The sequence below is a fragment of the Grammomys surdaster genome, unplaced genomic scaffold (assembly GCF_004785775.1).
Source record: "Grammomys surdaster isolate TR1022 unplaced genomic scaffold, NIH_TR_1.0 239, whole genome shotgun sequence".
In the NCBI taxonomy this organism is placed as follows: domain Eukaryota; kingdom Metazoa; phylum Chordata; class Mammalia; order Rodentia; family Muridae; genus Grammomys; species Grammomys surdaster.
In genome coordinates, this window is record NW_021604684.1 from 9,062,343 (window position 1) to 9,088,663 (window position 26,321).

A 26,321-nucleotide genomic window follows, 5' to 3' on the forward strand; every position below is an offset into this window, starting at 1 on the left:
CAGAAACTATCCTAGGCCATTGCGTGATAAGAGCAAAATTTCACTCATTGGACAGCAGGGAGTACATCCAGCTCCTGCTTCCCTCATGCTGTGCTTTCTGCCCATTAAAATCCAGCTGTGTTCTAACGGCTCTGGGGACATCTGTTTCCTGTTTTCTTAGAATATAAAGAATTGTGACTCAGAGAAATATCATGCCTACCTTCCAGGAGCTTTGAAACAAATAGTGTCATTGCCGATGGGAACACTGGAAGCATTAGACAAGGATTCTGTGAAAACAAGCTCTCAAGACTTTTCATTCATGAACATCTTGCAGTCCTGGATGATAGATGGTTAACTCACATAGATTCTAGGAAAAACTGACACCTTCTTAAGGAAGACAGGATCTTAGGAAGGGCTAAATCCTTGCAAGAGTGGCAGTCCAACTACTTGAAGATGAGAGGTTGAATGGGCCTGGAACACAACACAAAAGAGACTTGGAGACAAATAGGGAGCTTCAGAGAGAGGGATGGAGTAGTCTTCTTTATTTAATCATTTGTTTTGTTCAAACATATGTCTGGCGCTGTACTATGAGCCATATTGTGTATAAGAACTTAAGCTAGACTACCATCAGCAATGGCTTTTCCCACTAAGATTCAGAGGTAGGATGTTGGGTAAAGATAGGGAAGGTAAGTGCCATGGCCCTGGAGGAGGGGAGAATATAATGCATTGAAGTAACCCCAGGAAGGCTATTGTGCATAGAAGTATCAAGAAATGGGAAAGTGGACTGGTTAGGACTTTCCAAATCATGGAAAGCCTTTTAGTCCATTTTAGAGATTCTTATTGTGTAGTATGTGTCAAGTTTAAGATTTAGTCCAGAAACCTTTGCCATTTCACATATCTAAAGGCAATTTCTGTCCCTCCCTTTGAATCTAGGCTCATCAATACTCTAAGTATAGATTTTTAACTTGAAACCTCTACCTACTTATCTTTTGGGACTCTTGGCACATAGGTGTTTTCTTATCAAGTAAGAAAACACACAGAATCAACAGAGAAATGCTACGGATGGAACAGGCAGTCCCTGACTTAGCTGCAGCTGATCTTCCAAAGAATAGCTCACACCAGCTTCTCGACCTCGTGAGTGATCTAACTTGAAAGCCACTCTCTATCTTCTCTAATGCTGCAAGGCTCAGAGCTGAGTCTTCTCTGCCAATGCTTGCCTACGCTGTAGACTGTTAATACAAATACATGGCTGCTATTACTTTCAATACAATAAAATTGGGAGTCATTTATACATAGTAATGGAGATCAAGAGCACAGAAAAATAACAAACCACCAAAACCCTTTGAGTGTTAATGAAGTGTGTGTAATCACATCTCTCTGTGATTTCCCCATAGAGCCAAATAGTAGTTTTTACTTGACAAAGTTGCTCTAAGAACTGTACTATGAGATACTGAAAGAAAAGTGTTGAATATTTAGTAAGCCATCAAAGACTGCCATGTTGGTGCTAGGAAGATGGCTCAGTTAGCAAGGTGTCTGCTGCACAGGCACAAACAGAGTGGAGAGAGCCTGCAATCCCACTTCTGGCTAGGGACAAAGACAGGAGGATTCCCTGAAGTTCATTGGCCAGCCATTCCAGTTTGAATAAATGTGCTTCATTTTCAGTAAGAGAAGGTCTTTAAAAACAAACAAACAAACAAACAAACAAACAAAAGGTGTGGAGGAAAGATGTCAAACATCAACACATCAGCTGCTGGCTTCTATACCCAAATACACATGCATACACCCATAAGCACACATATGTGTACACACACACCAAGAACTACACACACCATGCACACACAAACACACATGTGCATGTGCATGTGCGCACACACACATATACTCACATACACATATGCTAAGTGTCACTGGCACTGTTTTTAGAGTTTAAGAAAGGATGAAGAACTCTATTTCAAAAGTCAAGAGATAATCACTTAGACTAGACTGGTTAGGGTAGGCATAAAGTGAACAGTTTGCGGGGAGTTAGCATATAGAACTAGTGGAAAATTACAGCTAATGGATGTGGAAGAGCCCCCCTCCCCCGAATAAGATAAATGCTTCTAACCTTGAATTGAGTCAACAAGTAGACCACTAACTGCCTCTCAACTCTTATCTGACCTGAGCAGGGCCGACTCAATCCACTTTCTCCTTCAGGGATGATACATTACCCATACTGAGGTAGTCTCCTAAGAAAAATGGTCCCAGAATTGGCACAGCACAGGCAGTCTAACCAGAATCAACAGGACTCTATGGTAAGCACTTTGTGTTGGAGTTTTGAATAGTTTAAGGGTTGGTTGTTTTGTTTTGTTTGTTGTTTTTTGCTCTGCTTTGATACAAGCAGATTCTTGGAAATGATGGCTTGATGGCTAATAGCATCAGCCATTCTTCCAGGGGACCAAGGTTTGACTTAGAGTACTGACAGTGGTGGCTCACAACCAACTGTAACCAAGCTTGAGGAGATCCAACACCCTCTCCTGGCCTCCATGGGCACGAAGAACAGATGAACATGTAAGCAAAACATCCATACAAATAAAATAAAAGTAATAAAAACTTTCAAAAGAAAAAAAACCAATAATTTTTTAAAAAGGAAAACTTATTCTTCCCCAAACCTTAAACAACTGCAGCCATCATATATGAAATAGAGCCAACACATCGGGCAGGGAGAGGAAAATCAGAAGGGAATGGTATTGTTTAAGCTCTGAATCAAGATGTGCCTGGGGCAAGTAGTGCAAGCCTGTCCAGTCATTAAATTTAACAATTCATTTTCCTCCACTGTTTTCGTGACATAAACCAGTTTTATTCGGCTTTATGGACCTCTGCCTTTGAAAGACCCTAAGTATAGTAGCCAAAGAAAACTGTAAAAGAACAGGCATTGTGGGGCCGAAGACTGGGAGACTGGTGTCTTTAAGGTAACACCCATGGGGGAGTGGATGTTGAGTACAAATTGGAGCAACGTGGAAAGGGAAGAAACCCAGAGGAGCAATCCCAAAAAGAAAAAAAAAAGCATAGTCATTGCCTGTTCTATTAGTCATCAGAGAAACCCAAATCAGTCATAAAATAATACCACCACGCATCAATCAAAGTGAGTAAGAATTCAAAGTCAATTCCAAGTATGGCAATGATGTGACTGTATTAGAACTCTACACAATCGCTTCCGAAAAATGAAAAGCATCATCATTTTACTACTAAGGCCGAACAAAGACACATCTATGATGCTAGACATATGACTAATAGACTACATGGCTAGAAACGCATGCACATCACACCAGGGGGCACATACAGGAATGTAGCACCTTTACGTGTAATAGCTTTAAACTGGAAAATATTTAAGTGACCTTGTAACTACAGGGAGGGAACTGCAGCATCTTCCCTCCGTGTCAAGCTGTTTCATTAACAAACGGCAAGCAATTAGTGCGATGCAGAGAGCTCTAAGTGAGCAGAGCTTTAAGCCACAGTCTTGGTTAGCCTTAAGAAGAACTGCTAGGAAGAACAATGGAAGGTGGAGCTTTGGGGATGTGGGGAACTTCTTGTTTCTAAATCTGAGTTCTGGTTACACAAGTGTGAACACGTCATGGCCTAATATGATGGCTCACTTCTGTGATTTCAGTGCTGAGGAAGCTAAAGCAGGAGGATTGCCATTAGTTCAAGGCAGCCTATGATGTAAAATGATTCCCAGACTAGACTCGGAAGTACAAAGTAAGCCTGTATGCCATATCTCCTCACTGCCCAAATTTCACTTGCAATTTGTCTACTGTTATCTATACTTTCCATAATTCAGTAAATGTGTAAGAAATAAACATAAATAAATGGATCAGACTTTAAAAGGAGGCTGGGGACTGGTAATTACACAAAATGAATTGGTTTGTGACAAATATCTGCAAATCTTGGAATTGTATAAACACCCTAGGAACATATGGCCTTCTCTTACTTAAAGATGTCAGATACCTGTGCAAGGTTTCTGTGGGTTAATCTTCCCTGATAAACAAAGCAAGACAAATTCAATGGAGCCACTTTCCTACAAGAAGAAACTGTAGGCACCATAGGGTGGCACTTTGGCCCTGTGATCTGATGGGCAAAGATCTCTGATGTAGTTAAAATTGACTTTTAAAAATGGCTTTGCTGACTTTAGAAGAATGTTAGAAAATACAGAAGAATTAATGCCTGTAGACCATTGGCTTGAAAGATCTCCTATCAAGTCTCAGGAGCAAAGAACTTCATAGGATTCACAGACCAAGCAAGGACCAGGTGGTGCACACTCCAACATGGGTTCCCAAGTTCCAGTTTCTTTGCATTGGCTTTAACATTAGCCTTATATGAAGTCCATTCAGCCTCTCCTCTCTTCTGGAAATTCAGGAGTCCCCAGCCTCCCAACTTCATGCCTTCTTCCACAGAGCAGCCACAAATGACCTTTTACGTGCAAATCTGACTGTACCACTTCTCCATCTCTAACCCTTAATGGATTCTCCATCTTAGGTTCCAGTCCAAATTTGAGCCCAAAGCCCAAGGTACAGAGATTGGATCACTTGACCATCCTATCTGGTATCACCCTGGCCTGCTTGCCTACCTCACCATCCACATATCTATCTTGCCAAGTACCTCAGACAGCATGCAGATTGTTAGATGTGGAGGCACACCTACACTGTGCCTTTATCTCAAGCACTCCTCTGCTTGGTCTATTTGTTGGATAGTTTCTTCTAGAATCCGTCTCTAGGAAGCTTTCCCTGAAAAGTGCCCATTCCTTCCTCTTGTTTTGATTTTGTCCCACATGCTTCATGGTGCTATACTATTCACCCTGTGTGTCTCTTCCCTTTCGAAGGTTCAGATGCTCTGTAGCTGGGATTGTATGCTACACATCCCATTCTTAATTCATTCAGTGGCATTTGAAATAAGTGGGGACCCAATATGATATTTGGTTTGTTAGTTGGTTGCTTGGGGTGTTTGTTTGTTTTGTTTTTAAACAAAGTCTTGCTATATAATTCAGGCTGATATAGAAGTCACAGAAATCCCCCTGCCTCTGCCTCTAATGTGTCAGGATAGGTTTTGATAAACAGATCCTCTGAAGTTGTCACTGGGTTTTCATTTCTAACTTTCAGAAACCATTTTTGCGTTTGTCTATATACATATCTAGTTTGACCAACCATAATGCTAAGCATAACTAAAAGTTTAGAACTGCTTTAGAAAGTTCTGTGGTTTGAATATGCAGGGAATGGCACTATTAGGAGTTGTGGCCTCATTGGAGTAAGTGTGGCCTTGTCAGAGGAGATGTGCCACTGGGAGGGTGGGTTTCGAGTTCCTCCTCCTAGCTGCCTGGGAAACAGACAATCTTCTCCCAATTGCCTTCAGAACAAGATATAGAGCTCTCAGCTTCTCCAGAGCCATGCCTGTCTGGAGGCTGCCATGCTTCCAGTCTGGTTGATAAGGGACTGAACCTCTAAACCTGTAAGCAATTCCCAATTAAATGTCCTTTATAAAAGTTCCCTTGGTCATGGTGTCTCTTCACAGCAATGGAAACCCTAACTAAAACAGAAAGATATCACTAACTTTTCCTTTACAGCATGGTATATGTCAGAAGGATTCTCTCAAGGCTTCAGCCTCCTTGAAGACAAGCACAGGTATCTCCAAGAGCATGGGGAAATGAGAGTCTTTTGTTACTTCTATCTATCTTAGCTTCTGTGAAATTACATGTTATATCCTTATAGCTAATAGTGTATTGTACAATTTATAGACACTAGAATATACAGTGTGGGAGAGTGCTGAGAACTCTCATTGCTCAGAGGTGGTGGGACTGAGGATACAGAGCTCCAAGTCCCAGCAGAGGAAGGTGGCATGGTGAGCCAGCACATTTCAGGCAGTATATTTCAGTCTCGTGATACGTATCTGGCTGACTCACGTCAATCTTCATCTCTCTGCTTTCCCTTTTCAGTGACTACTAGCAATGGTTGTATCCAACATACACTGAGTACTTGCCTGTGCCTGGAACTATGCTATATATATCTACAAATTGTCTCATTTGAAATTCAGAACAGGCCCATGGGGTAGGTTCTTGTTTTAGTTAGGGTTTTACTGGTGTGAACAGACACCATGACCAAGGCAACTCTTATAAGGGCAACATTTAATTGGGGCTGGCTTACAGTTTCAGAGGTTTAGTCCATTGTCATCAAGGTGGGAACATTGCAGCATCCAGGCAGGCATGGTACAGGCAGAGCTGAGAGTTCTACATCTTCATCTGAAGGCTGATAACAGAATACTGGCTTCCAGCAGCTAGGGTCTTAAAGCCCACATCCTCAGTGACACACCTGCTCTAGCAGGGCCACATCTTCTAATAGTGCCACTCCTTTGGCCAAGCATATACAAACCATCATTTCTATTATCTTTGGTTTATAACTAAGAACACTAAAAAGCTCACCCATGCTCCTAAAGTAGTTACAAGTGCTGGATTCCAGATCCTAATCAGTGTACATGTTCCTTAAATAAACAGAGAATCATTGAAGAAGATCATTTAAAGAGAAGCTCAGTCATTTACTAGAATAGATGTACCATAGTACTATCCCTACTTAGTGACAACTGACATGCTGTTTTTATGAAGGCCACACTCTAACAAGGCACCCTGCTAGACACAGATAGAACATGATCCCTCAGAACTAGCACATTTCTCTTGGGTGGTGTATGACCCCCAGCATCAGAGAGAAACTGCTTTCATAAACAGTGTAATTCTTCACCACCATTCTTCCTGCTGCCACTCCCATCATAAGAAGGGACCCAAAGTCATCAGGCAGCGAGTATATCAGTGTTTAAACTGAATATCAGATGACAAGTACAGCAACCCAGTGCTCCTTGACTGCCCATGGCAGGACATCACCCAACCATTTACTTGACACCAGCAACTGAAAAAATTTAGAGAAGACTAAGCCACCTTCCAAGGCAGACAGCGGAACAAACATCAGGACAGCAGAGAATGTGACTTCCTACTCCTTTTCTGGTGGCTCAGGAACAGGTCCTGTGACACTGTGGGCCATGCTCTTGCATGCTTCTTTTATGACCCAGGACTTGCCCTTGTTGATCCTGGTCTTCAGAACACACCAAACATGGGTGTGTTCTCTCCAGCTCAAAATCTGTACCTTTCACATTGTTACCTAGTGGCCTGTTGGTAAATGCACCCTTCTCAACTCCATCTAAGTATCTGAGCTCAGAGAATCCAGAGAGCTTGTGTGGATGAAGCGACATAGCCAGGGTCATCAAGTAACATAATTAGCAATGAAACTAAAGCCTAGTACATACAGTACATCTTGGTACACCTTTAGTAAAGATACATACAGCATCTGTGGCGGGACGCACAAAGCTCAGAATCTATGGGGGACATCTTAGAAGGTCCATAGTCTACTTGAAGAACTTAGCTTAGACTTGGTCTGCTTTCCTTCCCTCTCCTTTGTGGGAAATGTGATCTGGTTAGGGATGAAGCAGAAGTTGCTGTCTCAAGAACTCAAGTTTGAGTTGATTTATTTCCTATGCACAAGACAGGAACAGGCCAAGAGAATCAACTAGGGACACCTCAGCCAACTAAAAAGGGTAGACATAGGGAGGCATCTGGTTTCCATTGGGTCACAGCAACAATAGCTTCTGTGAACACAAGTCACCAGAGCAGAAAGAATGGTTGGAATGATTGATGATGGTAACAGTGACAAGGAAAATGATAACAGTAAAAACATCTTGTGTTTATGGAAACTTTTTCCTTATGTCAAAAACTGTGACCACTGTTTTACTTGTATTAGCTCATTTAGCCTAACCTAAGGTTATAGATAGAACATTTATATATTTGTACAAATAGAGACAAAGTAAATAACTAGGTTATCCTCATTCATACTGCTCAAAGAGAGTAGAGCCAAAACTTGATGCCTGGTAGCTGATTTTAAGGACCGTCTTTTAAATTAGCAGGGATGTCTCTGGTTAATTTTCTTGTTGCTGTCTTAATCAGCTGAATAGAGCAACTTAAAGAAGGAAGGGTCTATTTGGCTCACAATTTGATTGTACAAGCTCTGTCATGGCAAGTGTGTGGCCTGGTGTGGAGTAACTGGTTACACTAGATCCACAGTTAGGAAGCAAAGAGAGATGAATCCTGGTGCTCAGCTTGCTTCCTCTTTTTACACAGTCTGGAACCACTAGCCCACAGAATGGTACTACTAGCCTTTGGGTAGATCTTCCATCTTCTATTAACCCAGTCTAGAAACTCTCAGACATACCTGAGCCGCAAGCTTTCCTTTCTGTCCTTCTACATTGGACAGTCCTAGAACCAACAAGGCCCTTACATCAAGGCTTAGAGACAACCAGAGCCTGGGCTGAGATGTGTCAGCCCCACTGGCAGATCCAGCCACATTGCCAGCTTCTCACTGCATGCCCACTGTCTTCTCAGCTGAAAGACCTGGTAGGTAGCTGTCAGGAGCATTTTGAGGAAATGCAAACTCTACTCTTCAGCAACAGAGATGCCATGTGAATGGGATGTTGCCTGGGCATATAGTCTGAAGCCAAGTCCCAGATGAACAGGCTTTAGTGCTTTCTTCACAAGAAGAGACCTAACACTGTACATACATAATAACTAGCTCCAAGAATTGTATTTGCTAAACCCCTTCCCCTGTGGGATTCTACTTCATTTATGTTTAGCCCCAGAGTAACAAAAAGGTGGCAGCAGGGGACATGGTTGGAATGAGATCTTGGTCCAGGCATCTCTGAACACTCTAAACAGGATCAGCAATGAGGTCTACGGAGGTCGTCTCGGTGGGAGAGTAAAACCCAGATTATACTCCTGTCTCCTGTCAAATAAAGTAACCATAACACAACTCCAGTGACAACTCTTCCCCTCTCTGAGCTTCAGTTTACACACACACACACACACACACACACACACACACACACACACACTATTGACTAATAGTTCTCTGACCCTCTGACAATTTTAAGGGGAAAAGTTTTTTGGTCCACTTGACACAAGCTAAGATCATCTGAGAGGAGGAAACCTTGACTGAGAAAATGCCTCCGTGGAACTGGCATATAGGCAAATCTGGGGCACACTGTCTACACTAATCACTCATGTATAAAAGCCTGGCCCGCATGGACAATGCTGCCCTTGGGCAGGCAGTCCTGGTAGTATAAGAAAACAAGCTGAGAGACCCAGGAATGGCCTTTTAAACAGTATTCCTCCATGATCTCTCCCTAAGTTCCTGCTTCCAGGTTTCTGGTCTGCCTTAATTCGTGTCCTGGCTTCCCTCAGGGATGGACTGTGTTAGGGATGGATAAACCCAAGTGGACTTTGGTCATGATCTTCATCACAGCCACAGACATCAAAGTAAGACATCTAGGAAGGGGAAATCTCAGTTGAGGAAATGTTTCTTTCAGACTGGCCTACAGGCAAGGCTGAGGCATCTTCTTGATTAACTATTGATGCAGAGAGAGCTCGGCCCACTGTGGGTAAGTGCTACCACTGGGCAAGTGTACCTCCTTGTACAGAAAGCTGGTTGAGCAAGCCATGGGGAGTGAGCCACTAAGCAGCATTCCTCCATGGCCTTTGCTTCAGTTCCTGCCTCCAGGGTCCTGGCCAACTTCCTGCTGTGACTTCCTTCATAACTGACTGTAAACTATAAACTGAAAAAAAAATCCTTTCCCAAATGACTCTCATCATGTTTATCACAGGGTCTAAAACTAAGACATGGGGTCTTTGGCCACACAGCGGAATTACTCTAATGAGAATATTAACGCCTACCCTTTGTGCACTGGCTATTTTACTGTGTTCCTCACTGCTCCCTGAATTGAGCCTCCGAACAAAGCTGCAAGATCAATTAGAGAACACATAAAATGAGCGACTTAATTTATGTTTCTCAGAGGGATATAAAACATTTGGCTCACAGGCTTTTAAGACGGGTCAGAGAACATAAAACTATATTTAATAAGTACAATGTACTAAAAATATCCTTCAGTGAGACAGACTGATGCGATTAAAGGGCACCAGCTTCAGGAGAAATGGGGACACCAGATGCTGGACCCTCTCAGCCCCTGCCTCAACCATGCAGGCTTAGCCAAGCAACTGTCCTGTCATCTGTACAATGGTAGCCCCCAGTTACCCCAGCTCTGGTTTTCCAGAAACATCTCAGGTAGAATGAGTCTTCTCAAAGCTGTAAGGAGCTTTTCCCATAAATTTGGATGAGGTTTTGTTTGCCTTCTGTTTTGCTGGCTTCTTATCTGCCGCCGGTGGGGCTGAAGAAAAAAATAAAATAAAACACGTGCTAACAGTAAGCCAGGAAGCAAATCTCATCAACCAGGCCCAGGGATCCTGTCTCAGGAAGGTGGGTAACATTTTTATCAAGAGATGGGGAGGTTAATGCTGAGGAAAACTGGTTGGGTTGTCTGAGCGCTTGGTGCTTTGTGTTTAGGAAGGTGTGTAACTTCAACATCCTGCCTACTTTTCCCAATCGATGGCCAATTTCATCTCCCCAGGCAGAGACAGATTCCACAGATAATTTGAGATCTGAATGGTACACCCCCAACATATATACCATTTATTTGTCTACTGGCTAGACCTGTGAGTAAAAAATAAGAGCCACAGCTATATGGTTTTGTTAGGTTGGGCATGCCAGAGTCCAAGATTCATATCTCAGATGCAGGTTAACGACGAATGAGCCTACATGTTGACACTTACCTGCTTTACCGAGAGTTCCAGAGGGAAGTTTCAATTTAATTTTATATTTATCCATTTACTTATTTTGGTTTTAGAGACAGGGTCTCTCTATAGCTCTGGCTATCCTGGAATTTTCTCTGTAGACCAGGCTGGCCTGCTGCTCAGAGAGATCTGCTTGCTTCTGCCTCCAGGGTTCTGGGATTAAATGAGTGTGTGCCACCACCACTAGGCTACAATGAAATTTTTTAAAGAGGGGTGGATGCTAAGAAGAAAGACCAGAGGAAGTAAAGAGATAGAAAGGAAGATAAGGAAAGACTGTGAGGAAAGAGTATTGACCGAGGAACATGCACGTTATCAAAATGAATCACAAGTTTAGACAATGCTAACTGCTTTATACACACTCTTGGAAATTGATAGTCTGTCAGAATATTAAAAAAATAACCCTTGTATAAGTTTAATGGTTAAAAACACCTTTATCCAAATTCTAGACAGACTGCTTTTTAACATGTGTGTATGATGTGTGCGTATAATGTCTGTGTGTGTGTGTCTGTGTGTGTGTGTGTGTGTGTGTGTCTGTGTGTGTGTGTGTCTGTGTGTGTGTGTGAGTACAGGAGTGTGTGCACCTACCATGCACACATGTAGAGGTCACATTTCAGTTTGTACCTGCCGCCTCAGGCTGGCTGGCCCACAGACATCCAGAGAGTCTCCCATCTTTGCTTCCCAGCTTCAAATGGTTGTGCTGGTATTTAGAGAAATGGCTCAGTGGTTAAGGGCACTCGCTCTTGCAGGGGACCTGGGTTGGGTTCCCAATACCTACACAGTGGCTCACAAACATTCACATAACTCCAGTGCCAGGGTATCTGACTCCATGCACTGGCGTGGACATGCACAAGGTGCATAGACACACATACAGGCAAAAACAAACAAACAAACCCTATACGTAAAATCTATTGCTGTTGTTATTCATTATTACTGTTGTTGTTATTTTAAGTATGAAGATCTTCACTGCTGCATCTTGTCTGTACAGTTGCAGAGCGAGCACTTTATCCACTGAGCCATCTCTCCAGCCCCTGGACACATTTTTAATCACAAAATCAAATTTTCTTTTACTGCTTACTAGAATAAATTTGTATAGTGAGTATGCAATGCTCTGAAATTCCATAATCAGGGCTCTGATATGGAAGAGAGATGGAATGAGATACTGGTCCCTATTTTTTTAAGTAATATCATTTATTCTTGGAAATTTTCATATATATGCATATATGTGAGTGTATGTGTGTGTGTGTGTGTATATATATATATATTATATGTATGTGTGTGCGTATGTATACATATGTATATATGTATGTATTTGTATGTGTGTATATGTATGTATTTATATGTATATGCATGTATATGCATGTATATGCATGTATATATGTAAGGAGCTTTTCCTATAAATTTGTATATACAGATAAATACACATACATACACACACACACATATATGTAAATATTTATAGATATATATATATATATTCTTGACTATAAGTACCTCACTCCCTCCTTCAACTTCTCCTCTATCCCAACACATCTCCTCCCAACTTCATGATTTCTGTCTCTCTCTTTCTTTTTTCATGACCCATTGAGTGCAATTAATTAGTGCTGTCATATAACCTGGGTGTGGGACTATCCACTGAAGCATGGACAGTCTACCAGAGGCCATATGCCCAAATAAAAGTGACTCTCCCTCCCTCAGAAGTTGTTAACTGCCAATAACTTCTCAGCGAAGGAGTTGGGTCAGGATTCTTCACACTACCTGTGCTAGATTTTTAACTGGCTTGATCTTGTTCAGGTCTTGTGTGTTAGGTAACCACGGTTGCTGGAATTTCATGCATGTAACAGTCATGGTGTGTCCAGAAGACAACATTTCATGGTTCCCAGCATTACTCCCCATGCTCCAACTCTTACATTCTTTTCATCTTCTCTTCTGTGCCTTGGGATGGATATGGGAGCTTGGGCTGAGCAGCCAGAGTCACAATCTCACCACTTTGCTCATCCTTATCTAAAACAAAACAAAAGAAAAAGAAAAAGAAAAAAAAACTTCTTTAGAGTATGGGATAAGACAGCTACATGATAAATTTTGTGACTAAAAAAATATCTGGTAATGGTGGGAGAGGGTCACTGGTCTCTAGGTAAGTTATACAGATGAAGGATTTGGGTATCCATCATTTTATCCACTAGTTCCTCCAGCACCTCCTACAAACAGATGCTGTGTTGGGCCCTTACAAACAAGTCAGACAGGCCTTTGTAGTTTGATTTCTAGTGAAAAGAGAAAAAGAATAAGTGTTTGTGGAAGCAAATGTAGGTTTAAAGGATATGGAGGGTATTAAGAAGGAAGCAAGAAGTGTTTTCTGATAAAGTAAAAAGGTCACCTGATTGCTCATGATCAACCAGAATGGCCTCTCCAAGGAAGTGGCATTAAAATTCCATGGTACTTCAGAAGCAAAGATGAAAACACATTTCCTAGAGTTAGTTGGAGAATGAGGTGGGCCTTACATCATGTATGGTTCTAAAAACAGAGAAAATGGTATTTGGTCATTTCTTAATATGTAAGTGATATGTGTCAGAACTTTAACAGCAGCCATAAGGCTAAGCAATGTTTGCAGCAGTTAGCAAACCGAAAGATTTTTTTTTAACTGTTCTAGAGTATCCCAGATCTGGAAACAGGCAGAGAATTCCCTGTGTGATTCAATATATCAAGTCCCAAGAGTGGTGGTTCTCAGTCTGTGGGTCATGACTCCTTTATAGGCCAGGGAACACTTCTACAGAGGTTGTCTAAGATTATAGGAAAGCACATATACTTTCTTTAAGGGCCATAACAGTAGCAAAACTAAAGTTATAAAGTAGCAATGAAATAATTTTATGGTTGAGGGGGGTCACCACAACATGAAGAATTGTATTAAAGGGTTGCCAGCTTTAAAATGCTTGAGAGCCACTGCCCTAGAGTGAAGGAATGAGGTCATTTAAGATAGGAACAGTGCCATGACATAGCGCAATTCAGCACAGAATGTTGGACCTAGGATCTAGTCAGAACTCATGTGATTCTGCCAAAGTAATATGACCTAGGGATTAATGCTGATTCCTCATGAAGTTAATCGTAATCTTCACCAGATGACCTAGCAATTCTACTACTAGGCATTTACCCAAGGGAAATGAAAACAGTTGTCAAAACAAAGATTTGTACATGAATGTTCAAAGAACTTTATTTGAGCAGCCAAAAGCTGGAACTAGCCCAGACAGATGTCTATCAACAAGAGAACATGTAAACAAAATGTGTTATATGAAGTGGAATGCCTCTCAGAAACTGAAAGAATTGAACCACTGATACATCCAAATTGTGGGGACTCTGAAAACTACCCCACCAAGCAAAGCAGTCAGCAGTCAGCAGGGCTTCCATAATAGCCCTTTCTACAGAATATTCTAGAAGCAGCCAGACTTTTAACAGCACAGCTCAGAAGTGGGATTGGCAATTGAATGCTTAGAGGAATTTCCAGGGGGAACAGACATTGCTCTATCTCAAGCTAGGATGGGGATCATTCAAGTGTGTGCTTTGGTTGAAATCCATCAAATTGTACAATAAAAGTAAATTTACTTGGACTGGCTCAGTGAGTAAAGAGCTGGGCATGCATGCAGGAGGACCTGCCTTTGGATCCTAAGCACTCACATATCAAAAGCTACTTGTCTCATCATGTGCCTTTAATCCCAGCACGGCCACTGGGGGTTCGGAGAGACAGGAGGACCTGAGGACTTCCTGGCCAGTTTATCTAGCCAAATCTTTAAACTCCAAATAAAATGAGAGACCTTGTCTACAAAGAGTGATGTAAAGTGCAATTGATGAAGATGCTGAACAGTAGTGACCTCTGCCCTCCAAATATAGGTGCACAGACATACACACCTATGCTCACACAAGTACACAAGTAACACACACACACAAACTAGCGCATTTTATTGTTTATAATTTACATTTCAGTAGTTGATTTTGAGATTCTTTAGAGAAAACATACTGTGTTAAACAGGAAGCAAAATTGTTTTAGAGGGAAAAAGTAAATAGTCTCTTAAAATTTGAATCCAAATTTAGCACCAGAAAGCAGATGTTCTCAGTAGCAGGTGCATTTTTAAAGCCAGCTGCTCCCCACATGTTTCGGAGAGCGGTACTCCAGGAAGAAGCAATGGTAGGGGCTGATTTCCCAATACGAAAATAAGACAGCTCCATGGAGCCAACAAGGTAACAGGAAACAGAGGAGAGCGTGCATGGAGAGGCCAGGCTTGCTTGATTATGAGATAACCTAGCGTGGTGTTTCTCAGGTGATCTGTGAAGGACATGGTGCTTCTCTGTTGTTGTATCTGTGTATAATTTGTTATCACATCACACCAGCTAAGGACTGCAGAACAGCACATTGCTATGGAAGTTCACCTTTTCCTTAATGTGGTCTTGTTGAAGACCACTGACAAGAATGCACAGATTGATGCCAGTAAGTACAGCATATTTTCAGTGGCATTGCCCTAGGGGACCCCAAATACACCTTTGGGGGTACACTTAGAAGAGAGTAAAGTCCTGCATGAGTAGACAGAGGCAGGAAAGAAAGACAACTAAGTCATGACTATGGCTGGGGTCCTATCTGTACATGACAGAAAGCAGAACCTGAAGGATTATTCTTCGAAAGACTTCAATGGCTGGCTGCATAAAGCAAGAAAACACTTGCAGGAAGATTCCTTGGAAGCACGTAGCCCTTCCTTCGGAAGACTGAGCCTTGAAGACGGATGGGAATGGTGTTGCAATAACCAGATAAATGAAAATGGGATTCAAAAGCTGTGGACCTGGAAAAGAGCATGGAATGCAGGGGGGCTGGGAGCAGGAGGTAGGTTGGAGGTAGAGTTGAGGCCAGAGCTGAGCCTTTGACAGCAAAGAGGCCTGCTGAAGAGTCAGGAGGAAAGGAAATGGAGGGGCGTGGGTCTGTGGCCTGCTAAGCCCTGGGAAATAGGAAATAGGCTCTTGAGTGTGCCAGTACTCTAGCTCTGCCTGCCTTGGCCTCCTGCCCAGCAATCTCTGACCCAATGCCACCCACTCTGTCAGTCACGGTGGGTGACACAGAGAGACAAAGAAAGGAGTTACCTTTGTATGCCATTTCCCTTGCCTGGCAGGCTGGCTTCCTCCCACCCATGTTCTACCTGTGACTCGTCCACATTCCCAGGGCCACCCGGGAGTCACCCCAGGCAGAAGGGAGCAGCTTTCCTTTGATTGCATGTATTGGAGCATAAGTCACATTGCGAGCAGGTGTCCATCAGCCAGCCTGCCCCCACCATGTGGCCAGATTGCTAGAGGAGTCAAAAGCCAGTTTCTGATGCAAGTCTTCGTGCTCAGGAAGCAACATGAACAAATGAACAGAGCATACGGTGAAGGGGGGATCCAAGGACAGGTGGCGAATTGCTGGGATGGCCAAACAGGTATGTGGAGATAGACAGGAATCAGAGGTCACATGGATTTGCTTTCCTCTGTCCTGTCACCCTTGTACACTGACCATGATTTGCAACTTTAACCTTTGTCGGTCCTAAGCATGTCAAAGGTCCCTCTGAGAAAGAAAATAAATCTGGTCATTCTCTGGATTTAGACAGCCTGGCCAAGAACAGCCTCACACTTAATAGCCACAAGAAATTGGACCAAAACTGGAACTGAACAATTAACTAAGGAATCATCAACACTGTCGGAAATAACAGAACAACTCAAGTCCAGTGGATATGAAGAGGTTTCTGACATACAATTCTGCAGAAACAGACATTAGCACAGAGAAAAGGTAAAATAAATACATACACACACACATACACACATAAAACCTCTGACACACCAATTGGGCACACATCAAGGGTTTTCAAAATCCCCTGATCACTAGAAACTCCTGTCCTGTCTTTCCATAGGCTAGAATTCGTCACTTTCCCGAATTCTATATCCTATTGGTTTAAGACACATAATATTATGCAGTGAATATTTTGAAGCTTGAGGATGCCCACTTCCTGACTGTAGACTCAGTCACATGACAGACTACCTGTAACTTCCAGATCTCAGAGCTCTCTGAGGTAAGCCAGCACCAGCCACCCTCCGTGGGGACAGAGGGGTTTCATATCTCTTGTTTATCTGTAACTCTAATAAACTTAATACTGAACCTCATACTGAAATTGGACCATAACAATTTGTTTCTTACAGTCTCTTCCTCTTATTCTTTTACTCTTATTGGCGCCAGTTTCACTTTTGTTTTAATTAGTTAGCTTTCTACATTATATTGGCAAAGGTGTCCCCTAACCCTTGAAAGGCCACTGCAATTGTTGATGCAGGAGCTGTATTCTTGGGAGTAAAAGCGCAACACCTTTCATCAAGCATGACACAAACATTTTCTTTCTATTACCTTCACAGTCAGTAGAATCTTGTTCTCCCAAATCTTCCAGATGATAGATCTAGCTAGCTAGGCATTCCTTTAAAGCAGTGGTTCTCAACCTTCCTAACGCTGCCACCCTTTAATACAGTTCCTCATGTTGTGGTGACCTCAAACCATAAGATTATTTTGTTGCTACTTCATAACTGCAATTTTGCTACTGATTTGAGCCATATTGTAAATATCTGATATGTAACCCCTAAAGGGTCATTTGAACCTGAAAGGAGTCATGACCCACAGGTGGAGAACCACTACTTCAAGACCATCCCAGACACAACTGAAGAGATTCTGTGAGTTAGTGTTACAGGATATCTGATCATACCGTGAACTCTTTTTCTACTTGTGCTGTGGCTCAGCCCTTAGCACACACCTTTAATCCCTCTGGCTGGAATATGGACACACCCTTAGCACACACCTTTAATCCCTCTGGCTGGAATATGAACACATCTGTAGTATACACTTTTAATCCCAAACAATGAAGGTAAAGTTAGTTTGTAGAAGGAAGCAGCCATGTTTGAAAATTATGTCTAATTAAGTAGTAGACAAAGTGACAAAACAGAGGAAGATTTGACAGAATAGGGTACATCCAACTCTCATGAGAAGAGAGAGGAAAGGGAAGCTACTTAAGAGAGCATAGCACAAAGGAAAAAAGAAAGAGGAGAAGGCAGTTTTACTGGGACAGTTGTACAGAGACAGGTTGCAGAGAGAGAACAAGCTAGACACAGATGAAGATAGGATCAGCCAGAGTAGTACAGGAAAAACTGAGAGAAGCCAGATTAAATCACTCAGTTTGGAGACCAGAACAGCTGAGTTGAACTAGCCAGCCATAGTTGAGAAAGAACCAGGAAGGGGTGAACTTATTCAATAGTAAGTCTCAGAAGCTGAAAACATTCTAGGCCTAGATTCGATTGTACAGAAGCCAAAAGCTTCCAGGACTAGATCTAGGCCTAGGTTAGCAGACGGAGGCAGTAAATCACCGAGATGATGACATCAGACAAATAAAAGTTACAATTACAAGTCAGAACAGTGAGAGTTCATCTCCACGTTACTGTTTACTGTTGGGGCTAGCCAATTTGAGTCCTGCAGCTTTGGTTTTTAGTCTTACATTTGTTTGGAACTCTCCTGAAGATTTCTGTAGAAACAACATAGATATCAAAAGATCCAGGTATTGGCCCCTTAGCCCTGAGATTAGTTTTACTAAGAGAGGAAAATGAAGGCTAGTGGAAAGTGGAAAGCCAACTGAACCAGTGCACAGATCCCATACTAGTTAGATGGCAGCCTTGAATAGTGTCCCCTGTCCACAGTATCACCATAAGTCAGCTCAGGAAACAAACATCGAGCACTGAGTAATGGCTATTTGTCCTTTTGTTTTGAGACACTCAGGGCATAGGTATAGGTTCCAAGATCCCCCACTGACCGAGGGATCCATTTCCCTTCTCTGTGATACATGAGGAGTTATTTACTATGGAAAAAGAAGCAAATTTTGATGGGCCACTTTTCAGTCTGAATAGAAGCGCAAGAGAGACAGACTCTGGGGAGTCTTATTCTCCAAATAGCTTTATCCTGAAATTAGCCTAGCATGCAATTATTCCAGTGGAGTCTGTGTCCCACTCTAGGGGAAAGGGTCTACCTGAGCCTGGGGATGCCCTGCTGTGTAAACACAGCAGTCACTCTTGCTAAGTGTACCTGCATTGTAAAATTGACCCATTTTACCGAAGCATTCAATTATTTCTTTATTTTAAGCTTTGATTTTTTTTCCTATACTGAAATCTATTTTCTGTATAATAGTAATCTTCCCTACATAGCTTAGACTCCAGAAGTTGAACTAACCAGGGGCCCCAATCAAGAAATGGGGAATTTTAAGGCTGAATTAGTTTAATAGTTTTTCTATCTGAATTGCAGACTAGAAATATTCTTTCCCCCACAATAACACAAGCAATTCATAAGCAGCATATTTAGTAGATGTGAAAACAAAGTGAACACTACCAATATTATGTCCCTTACGTAGATACCATCAGGTTTTCTTTAGAACTAACTGAAAGGCCTGAATGAGCCATATGCTTCTCTTTGATCTTCCCTTTTGGGTGTTAGACCCTCAGTTGGCTCCTTCACTCAGAACAGTTTCATTCAGCTGTCTATACGGCTGTCAGGGGTCAGGCATATTTATTAAGACTCCTACCGTGGGAAAATTTTGCTAATTAAGGTCAAAGTTGACCATTGATCAGCCCTAGGGGGTTAGGTGTGTAAAGGGGGATTCCCTTTGTTAACAGAGTTTCTCCTTCTCTGACCTAGTCTGGGGAATTCTAAGCCCCCACACTCACCTCTACCTGAGGAAGTAGCCTCAATTAGTTTATAGGATCAATTTCCTTTCTCCTGACAAATCCTGTTCAGACAACACAGATTCCTGAGATTCCTGAAATGCTTCCCCATGTTAATGAAGTATGCTGGGGTACCCTAAGTTCCAAGTCAATGACCTTTGCCCATCTGATGTCCCTCACCTTAGTTCCCCAAAACTGTATAAGCCTTCAATCACCCTAAGTAGAGTTGATCTGGCGATTCCGTGTGCTCATTCACTGTTGGTACTCACAGAGCTTCCTCCACTTGGTATCTCTGCTCCCGGGGCCATTGTGGACTAAATCAGCCAACAGTCCATGAGCTAGGAGACCCACACCCCACAACCAACAGAGAGGAGCTTGTCTTCCCTCCAGGTTTTTATTGGCACAAGTTCATCAGCCCAAAACTGATAAATTGCAAACTCCAAAGGAGGGGATTGGCAAGAAGTCCCTTGGTCCTGAGATGGTAAGATAGAAAAGGTAACCAGCATTTTCTGTCATCTTTATGGTTCATAAAAATACACATTCATATAGTAGGAAATAAACACACTTTAGAAAATTTAAAGTACATGCAATGTTTTCTAAGCTCACAAAGTCTATTTTCATGGTTAGAGTTGTAGTCTAAAAGGGGTCTTTAGACTACTAAGGACTTAATATTGAAACAACGTGTTGTTCTTACAATTAAGCAAGTTTTTCCAGTCTAAGGAAGGATTAAGACACAGGCTGTCTTTTTAAGGTTCTTAAAATTTTGTTAAAAACACACACACAGAGAAAGAATGAAAAAGTCTATAAATACACAGCTCCTGCGTTTACCCAGACCGTCAACAGCTCTTTGATGCTAGGCGCTGGCTTACAATAGGACTGCAGTGTTGGTCAACATGCTTTGATCAGAAGTCTAAAGTGCTGGCTTTCATTAGCAAACAATCAGAAATTATCAAATGTGAAGCCTTCCAAGTCTTACAAAGTCTTGGAAATGAGCAAATTCTATTTCTCCTGATAATAAACCAAGTTATACGTCTTCCCCACGTACACAAACCCCACTATCACTAGAGCTAGTGGGATATGATTATCAAGAGAGTATCTTGCAAAAAAAAAGTCTGTGGTAACTCTGGTGTAAGTTATGAAAATAAACTCATAGTCAATGGCAGACTTTCTTAGATGGTAAAAGCAAAGAAACCTAAAGGACACACAGAAAGATCACTGCCCACTGAACACGTTTAAAAAGTGTTTATCTATCTGTTACCAAGTAACCACACCTCCTTTAAAGATGAACATTGTCTTGAGGCCTACCCTCTGGAGACTGTGACCTCTCTATAAGGGGACAGATGGGGTCCCATCTTCCTTTGGGTCGAATCTTCCCTAGAGGGCAAAGGTTAAGTGGTTGGCTATTCCTTTTGACCATCCTATCCTCCTTGCCATAGTCCTCTAAGCCTGGGCTGTTGCACACAGAAAGGCAGATTTACCAATCTTGTAATGAAACCCTTGTAGAACAAATAAAACTTGGGTATTTTTAAAAGTCAGTTAAAATAAGTTATTTTGTAATGACTCAATTTTCCCAAGAAAATTGTTCAACCTAGACACATTTTTTATTTTTTTTTAAGCCAATTCTTTCTAATGAGAGACACTCAAGTTCAGGAATGGTGATCATCAGACATATATTACCTTAAGTCTCATTTTCAATTAACCTCATGACAGAAGTTCTGTGACTTGGCTTTTAAGTTTTCTTTGTTTTGTTCTCACCTTTTAATCTTATTCGTAGGACAAAATCTTTTATCACATTCAACTTTGTGTGATTAAACTTTGGCCCTGCAAGGCCCTCCATTGGTGGCGATTGACATGGCATTTTCCTGAAGGTAGACTTCTTTGTTTTCATGACAATGATACTTTATTATACCATCTCAAGCATAGAATTCGCCTGAAGCTAATTGTTAGACAGAGCCGTCAACATCTTTACATTCCTATTCTCCTGGACTGGAGAGGTTCAAATGAGGATCTCCCTGAGAAAGTCATCATTTGAGCCGCAGTCCCTCCCTCCTGATGAGTCATACAGGGCCTCCAAACTCTTCCAATCTCTCTCCCACAGCCTGTTGGCTGAAGGGAAGAGGAGTCGTTCTTGCCTCAAGCTAAAACTGTGGGGCTGCCTCTGTCTTCCTCTTAGACTCCAAATAGACTCAAAGAAAATCCCAAAGGAGATAAAACTCTATCCCATGCCACCTTAAGACCATGAGGTCAAAGTGGGAAAATACTGCACATTCCTCTCATCCCTTGGGTGACCGAGTACTTACATGTGCAAGGAACACCTTATCAAGCCCCTGCTAGACTGAGTAGGCTGAAAAGTAGGCTCTGGGGTGAGGAAATCCAAAGATGTGTAGACATATGTGCTTCCCAAAGAGTGCAGAGAAATGGACACCTAGCTACACCCCCAGAGCCTTTCATAACAAGAACATAAAAAAAATTAATTTCTTGCCTCTCCTAAGCCCTGGGCCATCTGTTTATAACTTGTTCTTTCTTGTGCCTGAATCTGTTCAGGAATTCCAGCTTTTCTGGGATGGACTGTGTGTCACAGTGGCAACCATTGTCATGCCTCACATCCTCCTCTGTGTAACATCCGTTAATGAGTCAGGCGGGAGCACCAGCTGTGGACACTGCCTCCTGCTGCTCATCAAGGGATGGAGACAGTGAGTCTCAAGAATCTTCAAAGTGGTCCTCTCGCTGCTGTGTCCGCAGCCATGAGTATGCTCAGGCTACAGAAGAGGCTTGCCTCTAGTGTCCTCTGCTGTGGTAAAAAGAAGGTCTGGTTGGACTCCAATGAGACAAATGAAATAGCCAATGCCAACTCCGGTCAGCAGATCAGGAAGCTGATCAAAGATAGGCTGATCATCCGGAAGCCCGTCACTGTCCATTCCCAGGCTCGCTGCCGGAAGAACACCTTGGCCTGACGGAAGGGCAGGCATATGGGCATAGGGAAGAGGAAGGGTACGGCAACGCTCGGATGCCCGAGAAGGTCACTTGGATGAGAAGAATGAGGATCGTACGCCGGCTCCTCAAGAGATACCGGGAATCTAAGAAGACTGATTGACCGCCATATGTATCACAGCCTGTACCTGAAGGTCAAAGGCAATGTATTCAAAAACAAGCAGATATGTTCTCATGGAACATATCCACAAACTGAAGGCAGACAAAGCCCGCAAGAAGCTACTGGCTGACCAGGCTGAGGTTCGCAGGTCTAAGACCAAGGAAGCACGGAAGCGGAAGCGCAGGGAGGAGCGCCTGCAGGCCAAGAAGGAGAAGATCATCAAGACTCTGTCTAAGGAGGAAGAGAACAAGAAATAGGCTTCCCTCAGTCTGTACATAGTGGCCCGGCTGTGGCCTCCCGTGGATCAGTCATTAAAATAAAACAAGCCTTTGTCCAAAAAAAAAAAAAAAAATCTTCAAAGTGATGCGATTTAATGCCCTATTTGGTGAAAGATAAGAGCAGATATGTAGAATGTCTATAACAGTGATCCTGCTTGCACACTGTCTCACTTAAAAAGTCTTTTCATAGCCATCTCTCCATTGATTGTTTTCTTAAAATAAATATCCCCATGAGGAAAGTTAAGACCAGTTAAACTGAGAGGCTGGGTGTGCCTAAGGTCCCGAACTTCGAGTTACCATTCAAGCAGGGCCAGAGCTACCCGAGGTCATCCACACGTCAGAGTTTTTCTCACAGCACTATACAGCGTCTCTCTGCTCCATCCCTCCTTCCAAAGTGAACACGCTGGCCAATCCACAATGCGCACTGTCAGACTCACTGGGGCTCTATCCTAAAGGGCTAAAAATCTAAGTATGGCCCAGAGAAATCCATAGTTGGGTCTTACCTGCATCATCAGTACTCTCAATCAGGTGGAGCAAGTTAACCCTCAGACCCTCAAACTCTAGTTGTTAAATGGGAACCGCAGCACCTCTTTGTAGATTTCTGAATGGACATTAAATAAAGTAACTGGAAGATAACTGAGCCACCGCTTCGGAGTGAAATGCACCAGTATCCAAGACTCGAGTGCCATTTGCAGCTACTTGACCTTGAGCAAGTCACATGACCCCTCTACAGTTTTAGTCTCCTCATTTGTAAGAAGCAGATCCAATTCACACCTGCTTTATAGGCCTGTGAGGACGGGTGTGGGAATATACGCAGAACAGCTCAGGGAAATGCTTGGCACGGAGTAAGCACTTGATACTTAGCGTGAGAAACTCTGCAGTGGTTACAGTTGGGGTGGCCGGGATGTTTGATGAACACAGCCTCGCTCTAGCACCCGGGCTCTTCAGAATCAGAAAATGCTGGTTCCCACCCACTCCGAGCATTCTGAACTAGCACCTGAGTCAGTGGCGTTCTTGAAATAGCTAAGTGATTGTTGCCAAAGTCCCTTTTAGCTTTCAGGCATCTGTGCCACTCACCCACCTTCTTGGCTGTACCCCAAAACTCTTCAGGTGGAGAAGTATGGGAAGGGAATGTAACTTTTCTACCAGAGGCATACCTACACATAAGAGGTGGCTCCAGCAAGCTCTGGTTTTTCGGATTTTTTTTTATTGTTGTTGTTGTTGTTTTAAAGCAAGGTGGTTTCTATCTTCAGAGCTTAGAATGGAGGTGTGCCAGAGCAGGAAGAGACTACATGAGAACACTAAGGCCCAGACGGATGAAGCAACTTGCCCTAGGCTGCTCAGCCAGGTAGTGGCAGAGCCAGAACTGGAGCCCAAGTGTCGGGACTTCCAACCCCAGGCTCCTGCCGCCACCTCTCTAATTAGATACTTTTCAAAATCATTAGGCACAGGAGTGACTTCACTATGCTTTCAGTGTCCCCAAGGGCCCTCCCTCAGTTCCTCTTGAGGACAAATCACTTGGGGAGAACAACCTATTCAGTGTTCTGAAGCTTCAACAGAACTTATTCTTTCAGAGCAGAGCTGTCCAAACAGCAGCAGAGTAGAAATGCTGACCTGGCAGCCCAGCCCCTGGGCTCTACCTCCAGCCAACTCTGATCTCTCTTGGTATTTGGATGGTGGAGGTGTCAGACTAAGGAGTCCGATGCACTCTGATAAGAACATTCCAGATGTTTCTGGGGCACTGCCAAAGGTGTGGCCAAGTCAACCCTCACCAAAGCTTTGGAGAAACAGCTTGCTCCAATCCGTAGGCGAGTTTATTGGGAGGGCCCATCCACCAGGCCCTCTGGAGAATTCTAAGCCATGGCTTGATCTCTCTGTCCTTTACCAGTAGGTCACTGGCTTGGCTGGACAGTACACTCAGGAACTTCAGAACGTTGAAGGTGGTGCCACTTCAGACATGCTCTGATGAAAGGAACCCCTTACCTCCCATGGAAGGAACCAGGGTCCCAAAAAGGGTAGAGGCTTGTTGAAGGTCACACCCAAGGCTCAAGGTGAGTGTTCTGTCTTTTTGTTCCCAGTCGTTCCTTTGATTTTAGAGCAGCAGCCTGAACAATCATATCACTCAACAGAGAATGTGACAAAGAAGCCAGATAGGGGAAGATGGGGGGAAGCAAGAGGGAAAAAGCAGCCCCCATGTGACCATGCCACCCAGCCCTCTGTGATTGAGTTACCGAGTGCTTGTCATCCCGGAGGTTCTTTCCCTAGGAACACTAGCCTAACAGTGTAGCAGATTTGATTTTATTTACCCAGCACAGGGCTTCCTATCTCAAAGATACAGAGTAGAAACGGAGCCTTGCTTCACTTTATACATGTCCAGCTACTGACTTCCGGCTGACTTCTGGCCAGATGTGTCAGCTGAAAGACAGCCTCACGTGCACCAGGAATCAGGTAGGTTAGATGCAAGGAAGTAGTTCCAAGCATAATGAATGGCTTTACTAAGGATTTGCTTTCTGTTGGGAGTAATTTAACTAAAATAGTTCTCTGGAATGTATAGTTCTGGACATGGACAACCTATAGATTAAGTTTGAAAAGTTTGTTGGGACAGATTTGAGTTTGGGGAATTTTCTTGGTTTAGTTTTGTTTTGATTCATTTTGTTTACCGGGTTGTTCTTGTTTCCATTTGAGGGTGGGGTCCTACCCTAAGACAGCCCTTGGAAAGATCCCCGGAAGCACAAACAAAACAACCATCAGCCACTGCCAGATAAAACTCATAGTTGGCTGTGGACAGAAGCACTCCCACAAACAAACACACGTTTCCCGAGCCACCCTTAGCCCCTGACTGGGGGAAGCTTTCCATCCTAAAGCAGAGATTGCAAAGCTCTGGTCCAATAACCAGAAACCAGAAGCTACCCAGCGGCCAGACTTAGAGAATGCTATTTTGAAACAAAACCTTCAAGTGTGAAAAAAGAGGCATGCTTTTCAGAGATTCCCTCAATATTCCAAAACTACCAAGAAAAAAAATATATCAAGGAAGGCTTTCCCTCCCTTCCTCCTCAGCTCTAACCGCACCCCTCCAGTAGACTTCTCTACATCCTTAAGGACCAGTATTACAGGTGCTGCCAGGAAGAATCTGAAAGCAGTAAGGCCTCAAGTGTTTATTTTGTAAGCAAGAGGCAAGAAAGAAATCCCACTTGTGTGACAACTTAAACTGACAAATTATCCTAGCCAGAGCTTTCCACGGTGTCAGGGAAAATAAATGTCCTATCAAAAATGAAAGTGGAGATCATCCATTTTGGGGACAATAACACAGCTGACAAATGACCCGTGCCTCCTGTGTGTCAGGCACTGTGCAGTGTTCTAACCTGGATACATCATTAAATCTTCTGCATAAATCCTAACCCTAATTCTAGCCCTAACCTACATGCATGGCTCTGTATGGTGATGGCCTTCAGTAACCTAGGACATCTAACTCCAGCAATATATGCAA

General features: G+C 42.9%; 2 long non-coding RNA genes across 2 annotated transcripts in view; both read right to left on the reverse strand.

Moving 5' to 3' along the window:
- LOC114626687 overlaps positions 1–12,608 on the reverse strand; it is a 29,120-nt gene extending 16,512 nt beyond the window's left edge. The window contains exons 1-2 of the long non-coding RNA XR_003712275.1: positions 12,479–12,608; positions 10,128–10,260 (exon numbers count right to left, since the gene is read on the reverse strand). This is a non-coding gene — a long non-coding RNA (uncharacterized LOC114626687). The remainder of the gene's footprint in view (positions 1–10,127; positions 10,261–12,478) is intronic.
- Positions 12,609–12,634: 26 nt separating this feature from the next.
- Positions 12,635–26,321, reverse strand: part of LOC114626688 — a 43,967-nt gene continuing 30,280 nt past the window's right edge. Inside the window, exon 3 of the long non-coding RNA XR_003712276.1 lies at positions 12,635–12,724. This is a non-coding gene — a long non-coding RNA (uncharacterized LOC114626688). The remainder of the gene's footprint in view (positions 12,725–26,321) is intronic.